The following is a 23,368-nucleotide window of genomic DNA, read 5'->3' on the forward strand; positions in this document are numbered from 1 at the left end:
AAGTAAAAAGCTCTTGAAAAATATTAAACTATGGGCCTAAAAATGTACTTTTGAAATTTTAGCAATCACCTGCATAAGAAATCCACTGGCCTCCGCCCTACCAGATAGTATACAACTATGCATTAGGCTACTTTGCAACTGTTTCTTTATTTGTATTAACGGTGTATAATAATGGTCTCCTTTATGGGCACTCTATGCATGTTTGCGGGCAAATGTTATACCTCGTGCCAGGCCAGAATGATCTCTGATAGTGAGAGGCCAAATTGGTGTGCTTCCAACAACTTTAAGAGGACTTTTTATTTCTTTATTTTTGTTCGATAGAATTTAGGTGCTGTTTGGGCAAAAATTTTTATTTTGCAATATGAAATGCAAAGAATAGGGTATATATGCCCTTTGTGGTGGTGTGACCTCTTTTGCCACTATAAACTGCACTGTATGTTTGAAATTCGTGGTCGAAAAAGCCCTTCGTTCTATTATATACGGTCACTGGCTTAAAAAAAATCAAACTAGGGGGAGGGGTAACAGAAATACATACTGTTACTTTTACTGTGACTGCTACTACTACTACTACTACAAGTAACAACTCACTGTGCCATCGAACCGCTTGATACCAACATAGGCGCGCAATCTCCTCCTCCACTTTAACATATTCTAAGCTTTTTTCTCTACCTCTCTCCATGCAATAATAATTTTCTTAAAATTGATTTTTTATAATCTCTTCCAACCAATTTGGGAATGACCTGATTTTCATTTGGCCCTAGCAGGATGGCGAAACCCACAATCTTGGCAATCTGTGATCCATAAATTTTGACCCAGCCATCTTAACCATTCTCTCATTATAGGCCTAAAAAGCGCGATTTAACACTGTTTTTAAATAAAACTTACTGTTTGACTTAAGGTTAGTGAAATTAGTACCTATGCTTGGCCGATGTCTTGATAGTGGCCTCCAATGTTCTAGTCTTGGTTTGTAGACTCATCCTCCTAGTCTTGGAAAGGTTTTTCAACTGTGAAAAGGCCCTGTGTCTTGGCTATTCTAATTTTTACCAATTCGCTGCGCCCACCATCTTTATTAAAAATACTACCCAGGTAAGTAAAGCTATCCACTTGATGAAAGTTTCTCATTGTCAACATCATACTTTCATCATAATTCTTAAATTGAGTGGTTTAATCCCCTGAATTTTCATTTTTTAAGCCTTTTTTTTACCCCTTGAACTCTAAACATTTTATACTCAAATCACCGCATAATTCAAGTCTAGGAATTCCCCTTTAGTGTTTGTTTAGTTTACTTAGAAAAAATTCTTAAAAATAAAAAGTCCATATCAACTGAAAGACAACTCGACCCAGCTTAGCTTTTGATTCCACACTGAGCCACCTGCAAAGGTCACTTCCAACTTTAACCGCAGCAATAGTATTCTCGTAAATAGATCCTTTTAACTTACTTATATCGTATGCCTTCATAGGGTACGATATTCACTAAAGCATTCTATTATTTCAATTAAATTTGTTTTCACAACCTGTGAAACTTTTGACGAGAAGTGTCTGGTGAGCCTGACACTTCTCAAATAGTAATTGTGAAAATTTGGTACCACACTGTTCTTCTCTTATAACTATTTGTACGGAATCTCTTAGTCTAAAAAGTATCATCACGCTAAGTAATTTGATTCCTGCAGTAATCAAACTACAATAATGCCTCTGCAATTACCATACCACAATCACTCTTTTCACCCCTCTTATAAAGGAGTTTAACTAAGCTTTTCATAAGATCACTAAGCTTTTCCCTTTCTTCAAAAACAGTATTCTTCAGTAATATTTACTAATTTATCTCTAACTTCGCATACACAGTATTTCTAAATTTATTTACAACGCATTCAGCACCTATAGCATTATTATAGTTTTTTATCCTGTAGGCACTGTCTCTAATTCCTCCTCACGAAACATTAGATATATTTACATCAGCATAAACTCATTTTTTATCTTTCTATAAGCGGTATATCCTTTTTTATAAGTTTTGGATACTACTCTAATGAATGATGTTTATTTTATTTAACTTTACAATATCGAAAATTAATAGTCTGCCAAAGATTATGATGAAGCTCGTTTTAGTAAGAAAATCTAATTGAAACTAGGCGGTTCTTGTTCGATTGAACAGATATAAGCGGGAGACTTACTTATTAATGCTCTTATAGAGCAGGATTAAGACGAGCCTTAATTAAAATCATTTTTAATTGTAGTCATTTTTAATTAAAGGCTTAATTAAATTAAAGTCATATTTGAGCGGTGGCCTTCAGGATCAGTAATGTTGAAGAGCAAACTTACCAAAAGTATTTAACTAAAAACAAACAGAAATAAAATCTAACATAAACTAATTAGAAAAAGCAGAGGAAGTCGATGATTTTTCTAACCGTCTTATCCAAAAGTTTAGACATAGCAAATTCACTTTACACAATTCATGTATAAGCTTTCAAAGGTGTAGAATGTTTTTGACCTTTTTACAACAATTAAGACGGGGCTTAAGCTATTATTCCATGGTCGTCCCTACCCAGTAAAAATACCATGATAATTTCAATTTATCCAACATTGGAAGGTTACCATTACACAGTTTTTACGGGATGATAATACCATTTGACTAAGCTTACAATAATAATAATAAAAAATCCCTTTAATGAAACTTTAAATCTCTTAAATCAGAACTTTAAAGTGGATAAGCAACTGATGATCAGAAAAAAGAGAAGAAGGTGGGTCCGTTGGAATCCTCTAAAACAGACTTTAAAATATAGCAAAATGTCCGCACTATAATTTTTGCTGCAGGACCTTAATGTGTTGTTTCCTAATAATCTTTGTTGCTTCAGTTGAGATTACATAAAAAAAACTAGTTTTTTAACTGAAAGTAAGGAGCGACATTAACACTTAAAACGAAGAGAAATTACTCCGTATATGAAATGGGTTGTCCCCTCCGCAATCCCTCGCTCTTTACGCTATAGCTTTTAATTGTTTTAAAAAGTAGAATTGTAGCAGAGTCAAACCTTAGCGTAAAGAGCGAGGTATTGCGGAGGGGACAACCCATTTCATATACGGAGTAATTTCTGTTCGTTTGAAGTTTTAATGTCGATCCTTACTTTCAGTTAAAAAACTAGTTTTTTTTTATGTAATTTCTGAAGTTTTTGAATTAATGCATGTTTGGTTTTGGCTCTTCGCACATAAATTATTAAAATGAAATTTGCATATTAATTCCTTTTTTGGCTAAATGGCATTCTCTTAGTTTTTATCACACGATTTTGAGAAATAAGGGATGGGGAAGGAGGCCTAGTTTCCATGCAATTTTTCGGTTACATAAAAAGGCAACTATAAATTTTAATTTTTAACGAACGTTTTTATTAGTAAAAAATATACGTAACTTAAGAATTAACTTACGTAACAAACTTTTATATTCTTTAATTTTTACTATGTATATGAGGGGGTTTGTACACTCGTTAATACCTCGTTCTTTACACTAAATCGTAAGTTTTGTCCCAATTCTTTGAGAATGACCCATGAATCGGAAAGGCCGTAGAATAAATAGTTGAAATTACTAAAAATACTATAGCATAAAGAGCGAGGTATTTATCTCCTCCTAAATACCTCGCTCTTTAAGCTAAAGTATTTTTAGAACCCCTCATATGGGTAATAATCTCTGTTAGTTTTACGTTTCAATGCTACTCTTTTCTTTCAATTGAAAAAACGTTTTCATGTTTATTTTTCAATGTTTTTTTATAGTAATTTTAGAAAATCCTGTGCCCTTTTCATTGAATTTCTGTTCCCCCATGACATATTTCTCCAAGGAAAGATCCTCCCACATAGCCCCTTCCCCTCAACCCCACCCCCAAAACCCCAAAAAAATCCCCTGAAAACGACTGTACACTTCCCAATAACCATTACTATATGTAAACACTGGTCGAAGTTTGTAACTTGCAGACCCTCCCCCAGGGACTGTGGGGGAGTAAGTCATTCCCAAAGACATAGTTATTATGGTTTTTGACTATGCAGAACAAAATGGCTGTCTCAAAATTTTGATCTGTTGACTTTTGAGAAAAATAAGCGTGGGAGGGGGCCTAGGTGCCCACCAGTTTTTTTGGTCACATAAAAACGGCACTAGAACTTTTCATTTCCGTTAGAATGAGCCCTCTTGCAACATTCTAAGACCACTTGGTCGATACGATGACCCCTGGGAAAGAAAAAAAACTAACAAATAAACACGCACCCGTGATTTGTCTTCTGGCAAAAAATAGGAAATTCCACATTTTTGTAGATAGGAGCTTGAGAATTTTGCTATAGGGTTCTCTGATAAGCCGAATGCGATGGTGTGATTTTCGTTAAGATTCTGTGACTTTTAGGGGGTGTTTTCCCCTATTTCCTAAAATAAGGCAAATTTTTTCAGGCTCGTAACTTTTGATGACAAAGACTAAATTTGATGAAACTTATCTATTTCAAATCAGCATGAAAATCTGATTCTTTTGATGTATATTTTAGCATCAACTCCGTTTTTTAGAGTTTCGTTTACTATTGAGCCGGGTCACTCCTTACTACAGTTCGTTACCACGAAATGTTTGGTAGGGGGGGGGGGTTTAAACTTGGATACTATGGCTTATTAGCCATTACAAGTTTCAGTATAATATCTATTACGTTGTCATTAGTGTATGATCACTATATTAGTTTTATAGGCTGGTAGCCTGTTTTACCATTGTTTCAAAACATACAATAAAAAAATACAGAGAAGCAGTCCCTTTTGTGAAGTTAAATATGTAAAAAACAAGTTTTTTCAACTGAAAATAAGGAGCAAAATTAGAACTTAGAACGAACATGAATTGTTCCGTATATGAGGAGTACCTCCACCTCTCAATCCCTTGCTCATAATGCTAAGTTTTTTAGTAGTATAGGAAAGGTTCTTATTCTAATCGAACAGCCCTTGTGCCTCAGGAGTTCTTCTTAAAGGATTGGGCCGAAAAGTAAAACTTTCGCATAAGAAGTAAGGAATTGATGAGGGAGAAGCTGTTTGAATTTTGTTCGTTTTGCGTTTGAATATTGCTCCTTAATTGCAGATGAGAAAACTTGTTGTTTTTTTTTTAGTTTGATTTCGGATCGTTTTTTAGTTTGATTTCGGATCGTTTTTGAATAATGCCAGGAAAAAGTAGGTATTTCCTTTTTTTCGCATAAATAGCAAGGAATTGAGGAGGGGGAAGTACTTGTTGCATAAGGAATAACTTCTGTTCGTTTTGCGTTTGAATACTGCTCCTTAATTTCAGATGTGAAAACTTGTTTTTTTTTATTTGATTTTGAGTTGTTTTTGAATAATACCAGAAACCAAGAAATTACCCCTCTTCATAAGAATCCCCCCTAACACACAAACAATTCTTTCATCGTTACATCCTCCCGCATAAAATCCCCCTTGAAGTTTTCCACCGTATAATTCCATTTTCACTGTAATTCTCCAACTCCTGGGAAATTTCCTGCGGACAATTCTGTCTGGATAATTTTCCTTAGCCAACTTTCATTTAAAAAGAAACGTGTTTTCATTTCATTTCAGATCGGTTTTCATGTTCTGCTGGAAATTATCCCAATCCTTCTCCTTAGAAAACTTTCCCTGAAATCCCCCATCCTAATGGAAATTTTCTCCCCGTGGGAAATTTCTCATGGATAATTTCTCCCATGGAAAATCCCCCCCGTCGAAAATTCCCCTGACAGTGTCAACCCCGCTGAAAATTTCCCTCGGACAGTTTCCTCGGAAAATCTTTATACATTTTATCTTTATACTTTATTCTCCTGGTCTTTAAGGGCCATTAATTCCAAGCAATTAGGCATGGGAAGAAAAAAAAAAGCAAAACAAGAAAAACAAAAACAAAATAAACACGAATCTGTGACCTTTCTTCTGGCAAAAATTGCAAAATTCAACAGTTTTGCTGATGGGAACTTGAAACCTCTACACCAAGGTTCTCTGACACGCTGAATCTGACAGAATGATTTTCACTAAGATTCCTTGAATTTTCATTGGTTTTTCCACCCTTCTTTAAAATCATGCACATTTTCTCAGGCTTGTAATTTTTGATGAGTAACATTGAACTTAATGAGAATCAGGATAAAAAGAGAATTCTGTTTATAGGTCTATTGATATAAAGAATTTCATTTATTAAAGTTTTGGATACTATGGAACTGAGCCATTCCTTATACACAGTTTGTTAACGCAAACTGTTTAATTGTAAATCTAATGTTTAAAAAATAAGAATGTTTGCATTTTTAGTCAAAGAAAATAATCTCAGGGCATCTGAGTTTTTTTTTTTTTTTTTTTTTTTTTTTTAGCATTTTAACGTACTTAAGCCTTAGCTAAGTTTTATTTGAAATGGAGGACTTCAAAGATCATCAACAAGGAAGAGTGAACAAGCAAAAAGTGTTAAGCGAAAAGCAAATAGAAAACAGCAGATGTAACAGCAATTTAGCAGAATAGGATACTTAGTGGCCACAGCCTTTGATGGATGTTTAATTATGTGAAAAGTTACAATTCTTCTAGTGTAATTAATTTCTATATTACTAGTTTCATTGGTTTCTCTTTAAAATGAAATGACAGAATTTTAACTGTTTAACAGGCTCGAAGGTGTGGTCAGAGGTAAACTACTGCTACTGCAACGACTAATAGCAACTTATTGCAGCACCAAGTGCCCTGAGGCCAACGAAATTTGGGACACTCATCCTCCACCCCAACCTAATCAAAGCTTTATTTTTTTTTATCCCTTACCATAAATTTCCGATTTCCTTTGAATTTCTCCTTATCACCTTTTCCCATGTCTTCCAGGGTGAACCCTTCCAGGGTTCACCCGCTTTTCTTTTATCCCGACGAATGGCCAAAACGAACAATCTTTGCCAATCTTACATCCATCATTCATAAGCCGTTACCCAGCCATTTCAGCCATTATTTCTCTAGAGATTAAACCACATTTTTCGTATAGGCATTTGTAGATATGAGCAGTAAGTTAAGAGCAACCTTTGTAAACAGAAGCCATAACTAGTAAAAAGTGGAAATCTTAAAACAATAGATGCATAGAAAGAATCTTTCTTTTATGCTAATTTTTAATACTGGAAAAACTATTAAATCTAAAAACGCTTGTCAAAAGTTATCACCATGAGAATATTTGCAAAGCTTTAAAAGTGGGACCTGGGTTTTATTTTATTTTTGATGTTTTTAATATCATGTTGATGTATTTTCTAGTTTAAGGAAGCCCTCCCCTCCAATTAACTGGTTCTTTGTGATAGAATTCAACTACCGTTTCCGTTATATGAAAAGAGCTACCATTCCTTAGCACGCTTTTGAAGCTGAGTCAAAATACATTGTTCAAATAAAGTTATGTGAGAAGCCCAACTCCACCCACATTGCTGGTATACAACTACACAACACAGCATGAATATAATTTTGCTGTATTAATGGTCTATAATAAAGGTCTGTTTTGGATGGACTGCTCATATGATAGGGGCGAACACGCTACCGCGCAACAGTATAACTGCTAAAACCGAAACTTTATATAGACGCATCTTTGGTAGTTCCAAAACGATTAAAAAAAGTCGGAATTGACGCTTGAAAAGTGTCTTGTCCCTTAATTGGAAATTTGTGTTTCGTGGTATACAGTGGCAGGCACTGCCACTCTACTATTGCTTAGTGTCTTTTACTACCGCAAATGCCACTAGAAATTCCTACTTGTATTTTAATGATTTTCTAGTAAATATTTTACTGGCTTACCATTAAGTCCCTTGATGAAAATAAAGAAAAAGAAAAACTAATAAACTCCCATCTCTGACCAACCTTCTGGGGAAAACAACGAAATTCCCATTTGTAGATAGAGGTGGGGAACCCCCACATAGGGACTAATAGACGCTATGAATTTGATTACATTTTTCAAGGTGTTACCCCTTTCATGGAATCTTTACCCCTTTCTGGTAAAGCTTTACTGTTGTCCTTATTAAATATTTTTTAGTTATTAATGTAATTAGAGAAATCTTATAATTAGTAGACTTATAAAGTCAGTAAAAATTGGGGGAAAATAGGCAGTTAAATCTTATAAAGGCGGTGATACTGGAATGCAAATAGGTAGAAAGGTATTTTGAATTCAGCTCTAATACTCTATTTGAAAAGAGAAAATTAAGAAAAAATTGCTTTCTAAAGAAAAAAAAATGCACTAAAAACTGACATCTAAAATCTAAAGATGCAATTCGTTTTGAAAACAAAAGATAATAGTGCCAAAGAGAGGAGAGGTGATGAGAATGATAGACAAGGGAGAATGAGCTACGACAACAAGATATCATAGGCAGAAAAATAGTGCTACCTGTGATGAATAGCACTTTCATAATATTTATAAAGAAAGGAACAATATTACTTCCAAAAGAAACAAGAACAAGGTTTGAATAAAGGAAAAATTAAACTATTTGTTTTAGATTTTTCAAGTACATTTTGCTGCCCTCAACATATTGCACAAATCAACAAAAACACAAAAAGGGTTTCAAACTTGGAAAAATATATGCAAAAAAAAACAAGAATATTATTTGAACAAGGGAGACAATTGGGGCAACCGTAGAAGTCTTGGGACTTCGAAGGGTAGGCCAAAGTTTCTCTCCAATCTCCGTGTAAGGGCTTGTTTGATTAGTTTTGGGCATCCTTAGTTCTTACTTGTTGCGGTGTGGCTGTAAAACTCCAATTTCCTCAGCTTCGTGTGTGGTTACAGTGACATGGCCAACGACTGGTTTATCTGAGGCTCCTAAAATCAATCGTACGCTTTGCTTGCTGTCATTGCATCAAAGTGGTTAATCCTATTTGTTTTTTAATTCGATCGAGACAAGAAAAGGTGCTTCCTCATTGGGTGGACAGACTCTTTGACAAATAGTTTTGTTTGACACATAATTCATACTTAGAACAGCCTACCTATCAGTATATTTTGTTTTTCAAAGCAAAAGTTGAAAGCTGTACAGTCCCCACGGTGATAATTCGTCCCGAAATAATTGGGACTGTCCCAATTATAACATTATTATTCTGGCATGCCAAAAAGTTATCCAGGTTTATAAGATTTCCTGACCTTGCACAAAAAATTAATATTTATATGTTAAATAACACAAATACGAATACAAAATAAAAACATAACGGTCAAACCCATCTTGCTCTTTTTTCCGTCGACCTGACGATGTGACGTAACAGATGATGACATGACGATCGACCAGTTAATCTGAGGCTGGTTAGGTAAATTAAAAAAAAACACACACACTGTCTCTTTACTTTGCACTATTTGCTGAATCTCATTCTTTGGAAGTGATTAATCCGATTTTGTAACTTTTCCATTTCGATCGAGACTTGAGAAAGTGTTTCCTCAGTGGGAGGACATACTCTTTGATAAATAGCCTCGTTTGACACATAGTTCTTACTGGAGCAGCCTACCTGTCAGTATATTTTTCAAGTTCATTTCCTTAGGAACACAAAGAAATTGCTATTCTCATCATAATTAGACAAAAAAGCTGAAATTCTAAGGGCTGCCAGCAATAAAAAATATTATTAGAGGATTGTTTGTGGTTGAGGAAGTTTTCCTAGGTACTGTACTTTGGAAGCAATATTTTTACAGTTGCTTTTTTTGAGAGCATTACATTCTGGCTGTGACTTCTGTACATGCAATCTTCCGCTGATTATTTATTCAATGTTTTAATATTCCTGAATACAATATTATATAGGTAAAATTTCAAGATATTTACTTTCATAAATGAGCGTTGACTTTAATTTTTTGGAACTTAAACAAATGATATTCGTAAAAGATCCGCATGTTGAACGGGGTATTTGAGCTGGTGCCCCCTTTCAGTTTCAAGATTCTTATAATTCTCTCTGTGAAAATATATATACCTATTTTCCGTTTATCTTGAATATGTCACCCGCAAAATATAGCGTCCCTTCTAAAATAAATTAACTTCTACTCGCCCGGATTAGCAGGAAGGGCACCAAAGGTAAGAGTAACACATTTTATGGACATATAACAATTGCGGGAGGTCGTGTAAACTTAACATTTCCCGACAGAAAACTGACGATTTTGTAGGGCTTGGGTAACAACATTTCTAACATTTGTAAAAAAAGTAAATAAAACCTCAATTGTGTGACTCATCCGTACATGTCTTTTGAAAACATAGCCTAAACTGGGCTAACCACGTAAATATAAAACAGTTCGTGGCAATGAACTGTAGTAAGGAGCGACGTGGCTCAATAGTAACCGAAACTCTAAAAAATGGAATTTTGATATCAATAGTTACATCAAAAGAATCGCATTTTAATGCTGATTTTAAATATATAAGTTTCATCAAGATTAATAATACCCATCAAAAGTAACGAGCCTGAGAAAATGTGCCTCATTTTAGAAAATAGGGGGAAACACCCCCTAAAAGTCATACGATCTTAACGAAAATCACACCATCAGATTCAGCGTATCAGATAATTCTACTGTAGAGGTTTCAAGCTCCTATCTACAAAAATGTGGACTTTTTCATTTTTGTTCTATTTTTTTGTTTGTTTTTGTTTGTTTTTTTTTCCCAGGGGTGATCGTATCGACTCAGTGGTCCTAGAATGTCGCAAAAGGGCTCATTCTAACGAAAATTAAAAGTTCTAGTGCTCTTTTTAAGTAATCCAAAAAATTAGAGGGCACCTAGGCCCCCTCCCCCGCTCATTTTCCCCCGAAGTCACCGGATCAAAATTCTGAGATAGCCATTTTATTCACCATAGTCGAATAACCTAATAACTTTGTCTTTGGGGACGACTTACTCCTCCACAATCCCCGTGGGAGGGGCTGCAAGTTACAAACTTTGACGTGTGTTTACATATAGTAATGGTTACTGGGAAGTGTACAAACGTTTTCAGGAGGATTTTTTTGTTTGGTGGGGGAGATTTGAGGGGAGGGGTTACGTGGGAGAATCTTTCCATGGAGGAACTTCTCATGGAGGAAGAGACTTTCAATGGAGGGGGCGCAGGATTTTCTAGCATTATTTTAAAAAACAATGAAAAAATAAATATGAAAAGTTTTTTCTACTGAAAGTGAGGAGCAGCATTAAAACTGAAAATGTACAGACATTATAACGCATATGAGGGGTTTACCTCCTCGTAATACCTCGCTTTTTACGCTAAAGTATTTTTTAGTAATTGCAACTACTTATTCTACGGCCTTTGTGATTCAGGGGGTCATTCTTAAGGAATTGGGACAAAGTTTAAGCTTTAGTGTAAAGATGAAGGTATCGACGAGGGGCGAGCCCCCACATATACGCAATAAAAACATACAAATACAGAAGTTCGCTACATAAGTTAATTCGTAAGTTACGTATATTTTTACTTATGAAAACGTTCGTAAAAATTTAAAGTTAATGCCTTTTGAAGTAATCTAAAAATTGGAGGGCAACTAGGCCTCCTCCCTCGTTCCTTTTTTCTCAAAATCTTCCGATTAAAACTATGAAAAAGCCATTTAGCCAAAAAAAAAAAAATATGCAAATTTCGTTTTAATTATTTATTTGCGGAGAGCCAAGATCAAAACATGTATTAATTCAAAAACGTCCAGAAATTAAACAAAAAAAAAACAAGTTTTTTTTAAATGAAAGTAAGTAGTGACATTAAAACTTAAAAAGAACAGAAATTACTCCGTACATGAGAGGGGCTTTTCCTCCTCAACGCCCCGCTCTTTACGCTAAAGCTTTTTACTGTTTTAAAAAGTAGAGTTAAGAGAAAGAGTCAAACTTTAGCGTAAAGAGCGAGGCGTTGAGGAGGAAAAGCCCCTTTCATATACTGAGCAATTTCTGTTCGTTTTAAGTTTTAATGTCGCTCCTTACTTTCATGTACAAAAAACTTGTTTTTTTTCTTTAATTCATCTAAAATTGAGATATTATTTAAATATATTAAAAAAAAAGTAGTGCCAACTCTTATTTTTATGTTTATATTTAAAATTTTGGTGTGCTCATAACGACTGTCCCTTGTGATGCCAAACGTTGAACGGTGAGCTCAATAAATAAGTAAGTGTATTTTTTTAATACCACTGGTGATTAAGAGTTTTAGAGAGCGTTTTCTTTAATCAAACATTTTTGATTATTTACCATATTAAGAGTAAATGTATATATTGTGGCCATCTATTTTGCGCTTCTTTAAATAAGAAAATAAAAATACAAATGAGAGAAAATATTGATAGAAAAATATACATAATAAATACTTTCATATTTTTGTAAATAAAGGCTTAAACCCTGAAGTTTCGTCAAAATTAAGCCCATTTGTGTTTGTGACAAATCAAAATGCCATAATTGAGATTGATGTTTTCAATCTATTTGATTCCTTTCTGTTTGAATTCATTAAATTGATACATTCAAAATATTATTGTAGGGCACCATACTTGCAGTTTTTTCAAAAAACGCTTTAAAGATCTTATGTGGAATATCAATATTAGAAACATCTTGTTTGACTTTGGATGTCTCTTTGTTATTTAAATGTTTCTAAGCCAAATCACGTTCTACAAATTTAAAAGATGCCACAGATCAATGAAAATAAGGCTTTGGAAGCCTTTTACGGCCATCAGAGTATGGAAATAATAATACATTGGTAAAAATTTTGTCTTTCTATAGACTTCCAAGTTCAAACATAAATACGAGTCTCAAGAACAGTATGATCTGATAAGAGTCACTCATGATAAAACTCACATGGTTTGAGCCCTCTGCATTTTCATTCTTCTTAAGACATTCTTTCAGATATATCGCAGCTTAATTTAAAGCTTGCCTTATTTTATGCTCCTAAAATTGAACGCAAGTGAAGTGTTCAAGGTTTATGTTTCCTGTAAAGCATATGTTTTCTAACAAACCTACACCATAATTCATAATTCGCACCGAAAGGGCAAAATCCTTAAAGCATTAGATTCACTAGATTTAGATCTACCCATTCACAGAGACAAAATTATGCTTTATTATTTAGACAATTACTTATACTTTTCTCTAAACAATGTTCTTTACTTACTTAGAAATAGAAATATTCTCCTTTTTTTAACGATGTTCAACCTTTTTTAACGTATTTTTAACCTAAAAATGTGCAAGTTATCGAACGATATAATTTTTGTTTTAGGTTTAAACATTAGTACCGTTGGACTAAAGAATAACAACACACCAAAAAGTTGTACAGGCAGCATTAACCTTCTACAAATTAAAAAATTAACTTAATAATAACTGCTATTGAAACTAATAAGCTGTTAGTACATAGCAGAATTAATATAAACCGTAAAAAAGGCCGGTAGTTTCTGGCCCTGTCCTGGTTCTTAAAAGGCATGTTTGGCAATTTCCTAATTTAAGGATTTTTGTTTTTTGCTACTCTGTAAGTCTAAAACACTTACTTCGAAAACAGTACAATACTGCGAAAACTTACAACAGTGCATTGATATAGTACCATTTCTCTTTTTTAATGTTTATGGTTCTTTAATGATTCCCGTCTTTATTTCTTTTGATAAATCCCTTTGCTATTTTTCTTGCAATGACTTTGCTCTTTCTCTCTTACTTTCTCTCTCTCCACTCTCCCTCTTTCTCTTTTCTCGCTCTCTCTGTCTTCTGTATTACTTGGAAGGCAGTTTTGAAACCTTTAATTGAAATTCTATAAAAAAAATAATGTTTTCAGGAATGCCATAATGGATTGAAATACTTGTCTTTATTTTTATTGAAATATTGTCTATTGTCTAAAATGTTTCGGCATTCAAATGCTAAAAAGCTGTCTAATGAAGTTGTGAGGTCTTTTAGTTGAGGTTTTTCTAACCTTGCCTTCTCATGGATAAAATCTTCTCTGCATGAAAGAGACATTAGGGACGCCGTAGGGCGTTTGACAAGACCCATACTGGGTATGCTATTGGAGCTACTAGTCCTTCAAGACGTTATTATGCAAACCTGGGTCTTAGGCAATACTATAATGTACCTGTAACGGTATAATACACCTGCATGTTACATAATGGGGTTTGTTTAGTTCAGGATTTCTTTGGTTGTTACATAACATGGGATATTTTCTTCGAGATTTCTTTGGATGTTAGAAGGGTTACAGAACAGGAATTCAAGGGCTTATATTCAAGATGCAAACGTAAGCGTCACGTAATAGGGAGTATTTTAATCGAGACATTCTTCAAGACATTTCAAGACGTTTTTCAAGACGTTTCAAGGTATTTTAAGACGTTTGACATTTGTCGGCAAGATGTTATTTTTCAACTGTTCTTCGGTTCATACGTAATAGGAAATATTTACCTGTGTTAAGCATGACGCATTCTCAGGTGACTTGTTTTTTTAAGCCATGTGGGGATTCAACGGTTGTAACTGAGGAGGGCACACGCGAGGGTATTACGTAATGACGGTTCGCACGTGTCTTGAAAAGCTTTGGAAAACATCTTGAAGAAAAATGTCTTAAAAATGTCTTGAAGTGTCTTGATCTATGTCTTGAAGAAAACACTCCCTAACGCCTACGTTTACATTTTGACTGTCAACCCTTGAATTCTAACAACCTCTTTTAAGTAGTATCCAAAGAAATCTCGGCGAAAATATTCCCTATTATGCAATAACCAAAGAAATCCCGAAGTAAACAAACCCTATTATGTAACATGCATGCGTACTATATCGTTACAGGTGCACTATAGTATTGCCTATGATCAAGACATCCATAATATCGTCTTGAGGTATTAGTAATTCCAATATTTTACCCCCTTTTGGCCTTGTCCGAAGCCTTATGGCGTCTTTACTAAAGTCAAGATATCAAGTATTCAAATTGCATCCACAATTTTGACCCATATGCCATATTTCCCATATGCCATAGATATTTTGAAATGTCAAACGAATACTAACAATAATTGATGGAAGAAAATCTTTTCGCATGCTGAAGAATGGTCTGTGTAGCGCAAGTACCAATCTTCTGTTTTTGTCTTAGACCGGGAGTACAGTGTAGGGTTGGGGGATAGTCATCCGATGTTTCCCTTGTTTTCCCTCAGATTTCTCCAGGCACCAAATCGGAGCTGGTTCGACTGTTGGCGAAGCTTACAGGGTCACAATAATTAATGGCATATTGAACAATTCTTGAATTGAGACCCTGCAATGAGTCAAGCAAAATGTCAAAGTCATAAAAATAAAATTCGATTGAATATTTAAGAACAAATGAACTGAATTGAATATACTAACACAGAACATAAAAAAAAACACAGATTCCCTCGTAAGGTAGAAAATGCTAAATAGCAAAGAAACAAACAATACAAATGTATCAGCACAATAGGTTGTAAGCTTACATAGTATATACCATACACAAAAACACACACACACAAAAGCATTCACACACACACACGCACACTCACAAAAAAACATACCGTATACACAAAGACACACTTAAATTTGTGTATATATATATATATATATATATATATATATATATATATATACATATATATATATATATATATATATATATATATATATATATATATATATATATATATATATATATATATATATATATTAATCCGCGATGTTTTCCTGACCAACCATAGAAGACCAATATTGGCAAAAAGTATACAAAACCAGACCATCCTAAATTGACACGACGTTTTTTGGAGAAAACAGTTCACTTTAACATCCCTCCCTAAGACCTTGAAATAGATACAGAAGTGAATTTACTTCATTACGACATTCAACAGAGGACGCTAAATCTGTGACAAGGGAGAGCAAATTAAATAGAACTATCAAATAAGAACTCAATGAAAATAAGCACACATAAGCAATAAATTCAACGAATATATTAGGATTAGGGAGTACTGAAGCCTTGCTATTATACAAAAATACATGCTCATATGAATCTTGCTATTGAACAGTGATCAGGCTTTCATATATTGTATACCAGGTTCGTAGGGGGTTTAATTCCTTCCCCGTACAAGCTGAAGAGTTTTACGATTTTTTGGAAATTTTTTGCGCTTTTACAAAAGCTATGCACCCTCTCAAATCATTAATCTTTCCTAAAAAAAATTCTGCTTACTTGAATAAGACACACTACTAGACAAAAGCAAATCGAATTTTTAACATAGTCCATGAACCTTATCCTTTTTTTTAAATTGTATCCACTTTTGCAATCGGTGGAATCAGCCAAATTAGATAAAGGAAATGATACCCCGAAGCGAAAACTTTTGACATGATCCAAATTTATGAAAAGTTTGACTTTAGAATAGCCTGCCAGATTTTGTAATTCTAAATGAAGAAATTGAGTTATTATTAGAAAAATAAGATTTAAGATAAAATAACAGAAAAATTTCCAAAAACTGTGTCAGACTTAAACGACGTTTGAATTGTACTACCACATTTCTTTTCTTTTAACCAAAGACTGATGACTTTTAAGGCCTAACCAAGGATTTGGTTAGAGGGAGGGGACTTGAAAATAAAAAAAAAACATCTGTAATTTTTTCGGTATGGGGGATTCAAACTCCCCTAACCCAACTCCTCCAGGATACGGAGTTGGCTGCAATTGAAAAAGGCAATAATTTACAAAACGAACTTGAAAGTATTAAATAAAAAAAGGAAAATTCTACTGAGAGTAAGTAGCAACAAAAAAATGAAACAAACAGAAATTGGTACGTATATGGGGGGATTTGTACCCTTATCAATATATATATATATATATATATATATATATATATTGGACTATTTTTGGAAAAAGGGGCATAGGAAGGGACCTAGTTGCCCTTCAATCTTTTTGGTTACTTTAAAAGGGCCCTAGAACTTTCATTATCTGTCCAAATGAACCCTCTCGATATTCTAGTAGCAACGGGTCAATACGATCACCCCTGGGGAAAAAACACGAAAAAACACGTATCTGTTATCTTTCTTCTGGCAAAAATAAAAATTCCACATTTTTGCAGATAAGAGCTTAAAAGTTCTATAGTGCGGTTATCTGACATGCTGAACCTGACTGTTTGATTATCATTAAGATTCTTTGACTTTTAGGGGGTATTTACCCTATTTTTCAAAAATCAGGGAAATTTTCTCAGGCTCATTGTCTTTGATGGTTAAACTTAGTGAAACTTAAACCCTAAACTCAATGAAACCTATATATTTGGAATTAGCTAATAAGCCAATTCTTTTGATATATCTATTGGTATCGAAACTCTGTTCTTTAGAATTTTTGTTATTTTTGATCCGCATCGCTCTTTGCTTGCAAAACAGTCTTCCTTTTCTCCTTCTGTCTTTTTTTTATGTGTTTGTGCTGTTGCATTGGTGATTTCTTTTTTCATTGTATATATATATATATATATATATATATATATATATATATATATATATATATATATATATATATATATATATATATATAAATATATATATATATATATATATATATATATATATATATACATATATATATATATATATATATATATATATATATATATATATATATATATATATATATATATATATATCACGAAAAGAGAAATCACCAATGCAACAGCACAAACACAAAAAAAGAAAAAAAAAGAGAGACAGAAGGAGAAAAGGAAGACTGTTTTCCTAAATTAGTGATTAATATAGACCAGCACTTGAATGAGGCCTTAACCCTACTCATCCATACAGTCACATAGGTCAAACAGCATAGCCATACACAATCAACCATAAAGAATAATCCATGGACAGGCAGTCATGTCGTCAATAAGTATAAGTCGTCATTTACCAAACAATAAAAAAAAATAATATAGACAAATAATTCAGAGGCAACACCCAACACAAGGGCTCATCAGGAGAATACACTGGCCTATATAGGGTTTCGCCACTTTAAATTCTCTACCCTGCACAGTGTTGTGGCTACCACAGAATATCCATGGCATCCCCGTGTCAGGTATCACCCCCAAAATACATGCCTATGAGAAAAAAAAACAAAAAAAAAACAGCAAATGTAAAACAACCAAGTAAAACCAAAACAAGCTTATCCTGTTAATATATCCCTCTTTTTAGCAACAATAGGTAAACTAAATATTATAAATTTTACCAAATCACAAATATTAACACATTGCAAAAAACCTGAATGAACTAAACAATTATAGAATTCATCTTTACCATGTGGCTAATATATATATATATATATATATATATATATATATATATATATATATATATATATATATATATATATATATATATATATATATGTATATATATATATATATATATATATATATATATATATATATATATATATATATATAAATATATATATAAATATATATATATATATATATATATATATATATATATATATATATATATATATATGTATATATATATATATATATATATATATATATATATATATATATATATATATATATATATATATATATATATATATATATATATATCATAGATAGCGCAATAGCGCTGCCTAAGTAAGAACGATGTTGGCAAAGTGAATTATTTATTTATTTTTTGGTTTGGTTTGTTTGTCTAGTACAGGGTACTTGGCATCGAAGAAGTTGTCGTAGAAACCTCAAAAAAGGCTTATTCGATTGGAAGTTGAAAGGGCTAGTGTACATTTTAATAGTCAAAAGTGATTGGAGGGCAACCAACCCCCTCCCAGTTGCCAAAACACATCCATTAAAACTTTTGATATGGGCATTTTGTTCAATGTAGTTGAAAGGTTTGGAAATTATGTCTTTGAGGACGGCAACCCCCAAGGGCAAAGGTTCAAGTTAAGCCCTGGGGCCATAAAGGGTTTCTATAGAAAGTGTTGTCGTAGAGACTTCAAAAATGGGTCATTCAATTGGATATTAAGAGGGCTAGTGCCCTTTTTAATAGTCGAAAGTGATTAGAAGGTGAACCCCCCCTACGCCCATCATTTCCCCAAACGCTTCCAATCAAAATTTTAATGTAGCCTTTTTGTTCAACGTAGTTGAAAGGTCTGGAAATTATAACTTTGAGAATGACCATCCCCCCACAGCCCTCAGGACGAGGGTTGTAAGTTTTGACCTTGGGGCATATAAGTTTTATAGAAAGTGCTGTCGTAGGAACTCTAAAAAGTACTCATTCAATTAGAAATCGAAAGGACTAGTGTGGTTTCTTATTACTCGAAATTGATCGGAGGGTAATTACAAACGTCGTATGGTCTTGAATTGCATCTAATAGAAATTTTGAGATGGTATTTTTTATTCAAAATAGTCTAAATATCATATAACAAGGTTTTTGGGGCTTGAAAAACCCAGAGCCTGGGGGCAAGGGTTGTAAGTTATGCCCCGGGGGCATTCAAGGTTCTTATGGAAAGGATTTTTGTATAATCTTTCGAGGAGGCTCATTTGGTTGAAAATTGGAAGTTCTAGTTCCCTTTTAAGGGTGAAAAGTAATTGAGCATAACTAGCCCCCCCCCCAACTTTCATGGAATATTTAAGCGGACGCTGAACTATTTAAAAAATAGCCATGATAATATAAATTATCAATAGGGTTACAAAGCAATATCACATTAACAGCTTACATTATTAAGTTAAGGACTTTCAGGGTAAGTTGTGGCGGATTTGAACTAGCCAAAAGACACTATATGTGTACTTTCGATACTACATCGACGATTACTGTAGCTAATGATACTATGGACATTATTTGAAACGTTTAGGGGGAGTTTCAATTAAACGAAAAAACTATACGCATATTAAAAGGGCTTATATGTAATATTATTGGCAGCGCTGCTCTACCATAGCAAGTAATATCATTGATATTTTAAAGGAGCTAATTTGGTTCAAAATTTAAAGTTCTAGTACCCTTTTTAAGAGTTAAAAGTGTTTTGAGGGCAATCAGCCCTCTTCTTTAGATATTAATTTTCCAAACAATCCCAATCAAAATTTAAAATGGCCATTTTGTTCAGTACAGCTGATCGGTCTTGTAACTGTATGTCTAGGGCTATTGCATAGGTAAATAATAGGGGTAATTTAGTGAGCGTTTTTGTCCTTCTTTAATATTTGTTTTTTAATTAATTAGGTTGAGAATTAGAGGATTGCAGCCGTCCAACATAAGGCTGTTTGAACCTTCCCCTGGCGGTTGTGTGTATTTATAGTTTTTTTGTAATTTAGTAGTTAATAAAGAGTTCATTAATACTTCAAATTCAAACACCCTAAAATTATGCAATTTGTCCATTATGGTTAAAAACTAAATGTTGCCTTAAGATTAAAATTTGCCAATAAGAAATCTTAACAGTTTCCCAAGAACGACTGAGGGTTTTATGTTCAAACCTTCGGGGCTACTTCTATTATTATTTTTTCTCTTCAAATTTAACTAAACCAAAAGATTGTAAGTGTATCCACGCTGTCAAAGAGCATAGATATTTTTTTTTGAGTAGTATTAAGTTTTATTTTCAGGTCAACTAGAGGAGGCATAAAACTAATTTAAACTTTTCTATTTACGTCCAGATTTCAAAAAGGGTGTAGGTTGTTAAAATTGTTGAAAAATTTTCTCTGGTATACAAATAGCATGCCAAACAATAAATTCTTAGAGAAAAGCCAAAAATATTCAAACTATTATTTTCTTATTTCTTGAAAAGACTATGTCAATATAAAACGAACAGAAATTAATTAAAAAAACTTTTCAACAAAATGAGTTTTTCAAACAAAAGTGAAGATTTGCATTAAACCAAAAAATGAGCAAAAATAGAATCAAATAATCTACCAAGGGCAAAACTACAACATATCAGCATCGATAAATAGATGAAACCCAGAATGAACACAAATTACTATAAATAACCAAGCCAAACCCAAAACGAGCAGAAATTAACATGAGTAGGGCTCAAAATCTCCTATACCTTCCCAAGGCCTGAACATAATTTGCACTTTACTGAAAAAATTAATTTTAAAAGTTTTCACTTTTATAACTTTAATGCAACAAATATTATTAACATTTTAAGGAGTAAATATCATCATCCTATGTATATTAAACTGACAATACAGATTCATTTGTATTTTTTCAGTAATAAGAATAAATATTTTTTTTTGGATGTAAAGGGTGCTGCCTGCCTCCTCAATCCTTGCTGTTCACATTAAATTCGGCTTTTTGTCCTAATTTGTTAATAACGGATGCTAAAACACAAGAGCTTTCATATTGGATAAAATAAAAAAGGATAAAGATCTTCCGGAGCCAATGCTGGCACAGAGAGTGTCGAAATGACTTTTTAGTTGCTGGGTCTTTTTTTCACAGGGACAAGTAGCAAGTTCATCGCCAAGTTTTTGTCTCCCGTCGGATAGGAATAAAAAAGTATATCTAAGCCTCATAAAACATTAGAGCCAAGAGCGGGGGATTAAGCAGAGTGCAACCTTCCTGAAATACGGGATCATTTCTGTTCGTTTTAAGCTTTAACATAGCTCTTTACTTTCATATGAAAAAGCTTTTTTTAATTGGTCAATATTGAAGCAAGTACAAGCAGAGACATTTTTAAAGTGACCTGCAGCAATATTAATAATAATAAAAAGAAATACGGCAATGGACTTTACAGTCCTTACGGCGGTGCTCATATCCGTTTCATGGCCCTTCAGTTCAGGGGGGCCGCCATTCAGTGCTTTCACGTACTCTACCTGTTTTCCTTCTCAAGATCTCTCAAGGTGCTCATTTAGAGTTGGGTTGATTCTGCTGAGCTTAGAGAGTCACGCAACTGACTCCCCGCCTAAAGCAAATAACCAGTGACACCAATACTCGAACCCCTGTTCTCACGGATAAAGAATTTCAAGTCTAGTGTGCCAACTACTCGTCTAGGACGGCACTTTGCAATGTTCCTTCCTTGACTAGAACGGCACAAATGAACTTAATGAAATTCATTATTGAACTCATCACTAAAAACTAGGGCTAGTTTATCGTGTAAGGTCTGTCATGAACTTCCAAACTCTAAAACAAAAGTAGAAAGCTACGATAAAAGTTAAAACAAGCCTGTGCTGTTCTATACATCTATACACGAGAGAAGCTACCATATTCCTATAGTCCCCACTTTTCATGCTAAATTTTAACATATGCTTTATTGAGGGAGCCTAACAGTTTATTTTAAAAAAAAAAATGTTTTCCCTATCCACAGCCACATACTTTTTTTCTACTATAGGCATGACAGTTTTCAATTAGTTTCATATTTTATTTCAGGCTCAATTTATTTCATAAGATAACCCAATTTTACTATTAGTAGTGCGTCTTAATATCTCGGTCTATGCCGAGCTACTGGCTACAACTATATCCTTGTCCGAGCAAAAACTAAATTGAAAAGTTAACTCCTCTAGGGTGTCGGTAACGGGGTAATAACTCAATAAATATTAGCGACCCAATTTAGCAACTTTCCATTTTTCCAACATATCTCTTTGATAACAATAAGAAAACTTCACTTTTCTTAGATGTTAACTAGTTTATGATGACAGATTAACACTTTTATATGGAACAAACTCTTTAGATGCATTGTCTTTTTTTTATATATAAAAAGCAAAGATAGGTTGTTGAGAGACTCTAATAGAAAGAGAAAAAGCCTTTTTTTTACTCTTGCTCAAGCAATAAATATGTTTTATGGCCCAATAGCTACAGAAACTTGATGGAAAGAATAATTTATGAAGGATACTGTAAATATTAATGCAACGTACACTAAGTAGCTTGTAGTGCCGCTAGACATACGTACTGAATATAGTACGTTCAAATGTACCACACTTATTCGACACGCCCGGTTACTTATAGTTAGCATTTTAAGAGATAAAGACGACGTAAAAGGTTAGGAAGATTGGTTCTTAAAGCCGGTCTGGATTAGTTGTTGGGTAGGTTACACCTGCTAACCCAAAAAAATGCAGGATATAGTGTGGACAACTACAGAAACAATCACTTCCATCCTTTCAAAAGTGAAAAAAAGGTATTTAAAATTAAAGACAGAGAACGAAAAGGGAAAGTAATAGTGACAAGCGGTACTTCTTCAAGGACCTGTGAACAAGCTATGTTTACATAAGAGTAGCAGTAATCATCGTAAATATTCGTATAGTTAGCACGTGGCCAGATAAGTATTTGTTAGCCTTTCAGCTAGCGTGGCCGGATAAGTATTTGTTGTTATCTTTTACAGATTACATCTAGGGAAGTTCAGCTTGGCCAGATAAGTCGGATAACGGTTGCTCAAACGCATTCGTAGAAAGAGTATCGCTTGTCGATATATGCCATATTCAAACAATTTAGAATGGTCTTATGCAATTGGAACGCATTAGTTTGGTTAACAAAGGGTTAACATTTACAACAACGAGAACGAGACATGTGACAAAAGTAGAGCCTTAAAGTTACATACGAGATAGTTTGGTGTAAATTGATATGGCGTCAAGCTAAAAAAAATAATTTG

At 33.6% G+C, this 23,368-nt stretch overlaps 1 protein-coding gene across 7 annotated transcripts in view; it reads left to right on the plus strand.

Annotated features, from left to right (window-relative positions):
• LOC136025271 (octopamine receptor beta-2R-like) overlaps positions 1-23,368 on the plus strand; it is a 148,674-nt gene that overhangs the window by 18,745 nt on the left and 106,561 nt on the right. The gene's annotated exons all lie outside the window — the stretch shown is intronic.

The sequence above is a fragment of the Artemia franciscana genome, chromosome 3 (assembly GCF_032884065.1).
Source record: "Artemia franciscana chromosome 3, ASM3288406v1, whole genome shotgun sequence".
Lineage (NCBI taxonomy): Eukaryota > Metazoa > Arthropoda > Branchiopoda > Anostraca > Artemiidae > Artemia > Artemia franciscana.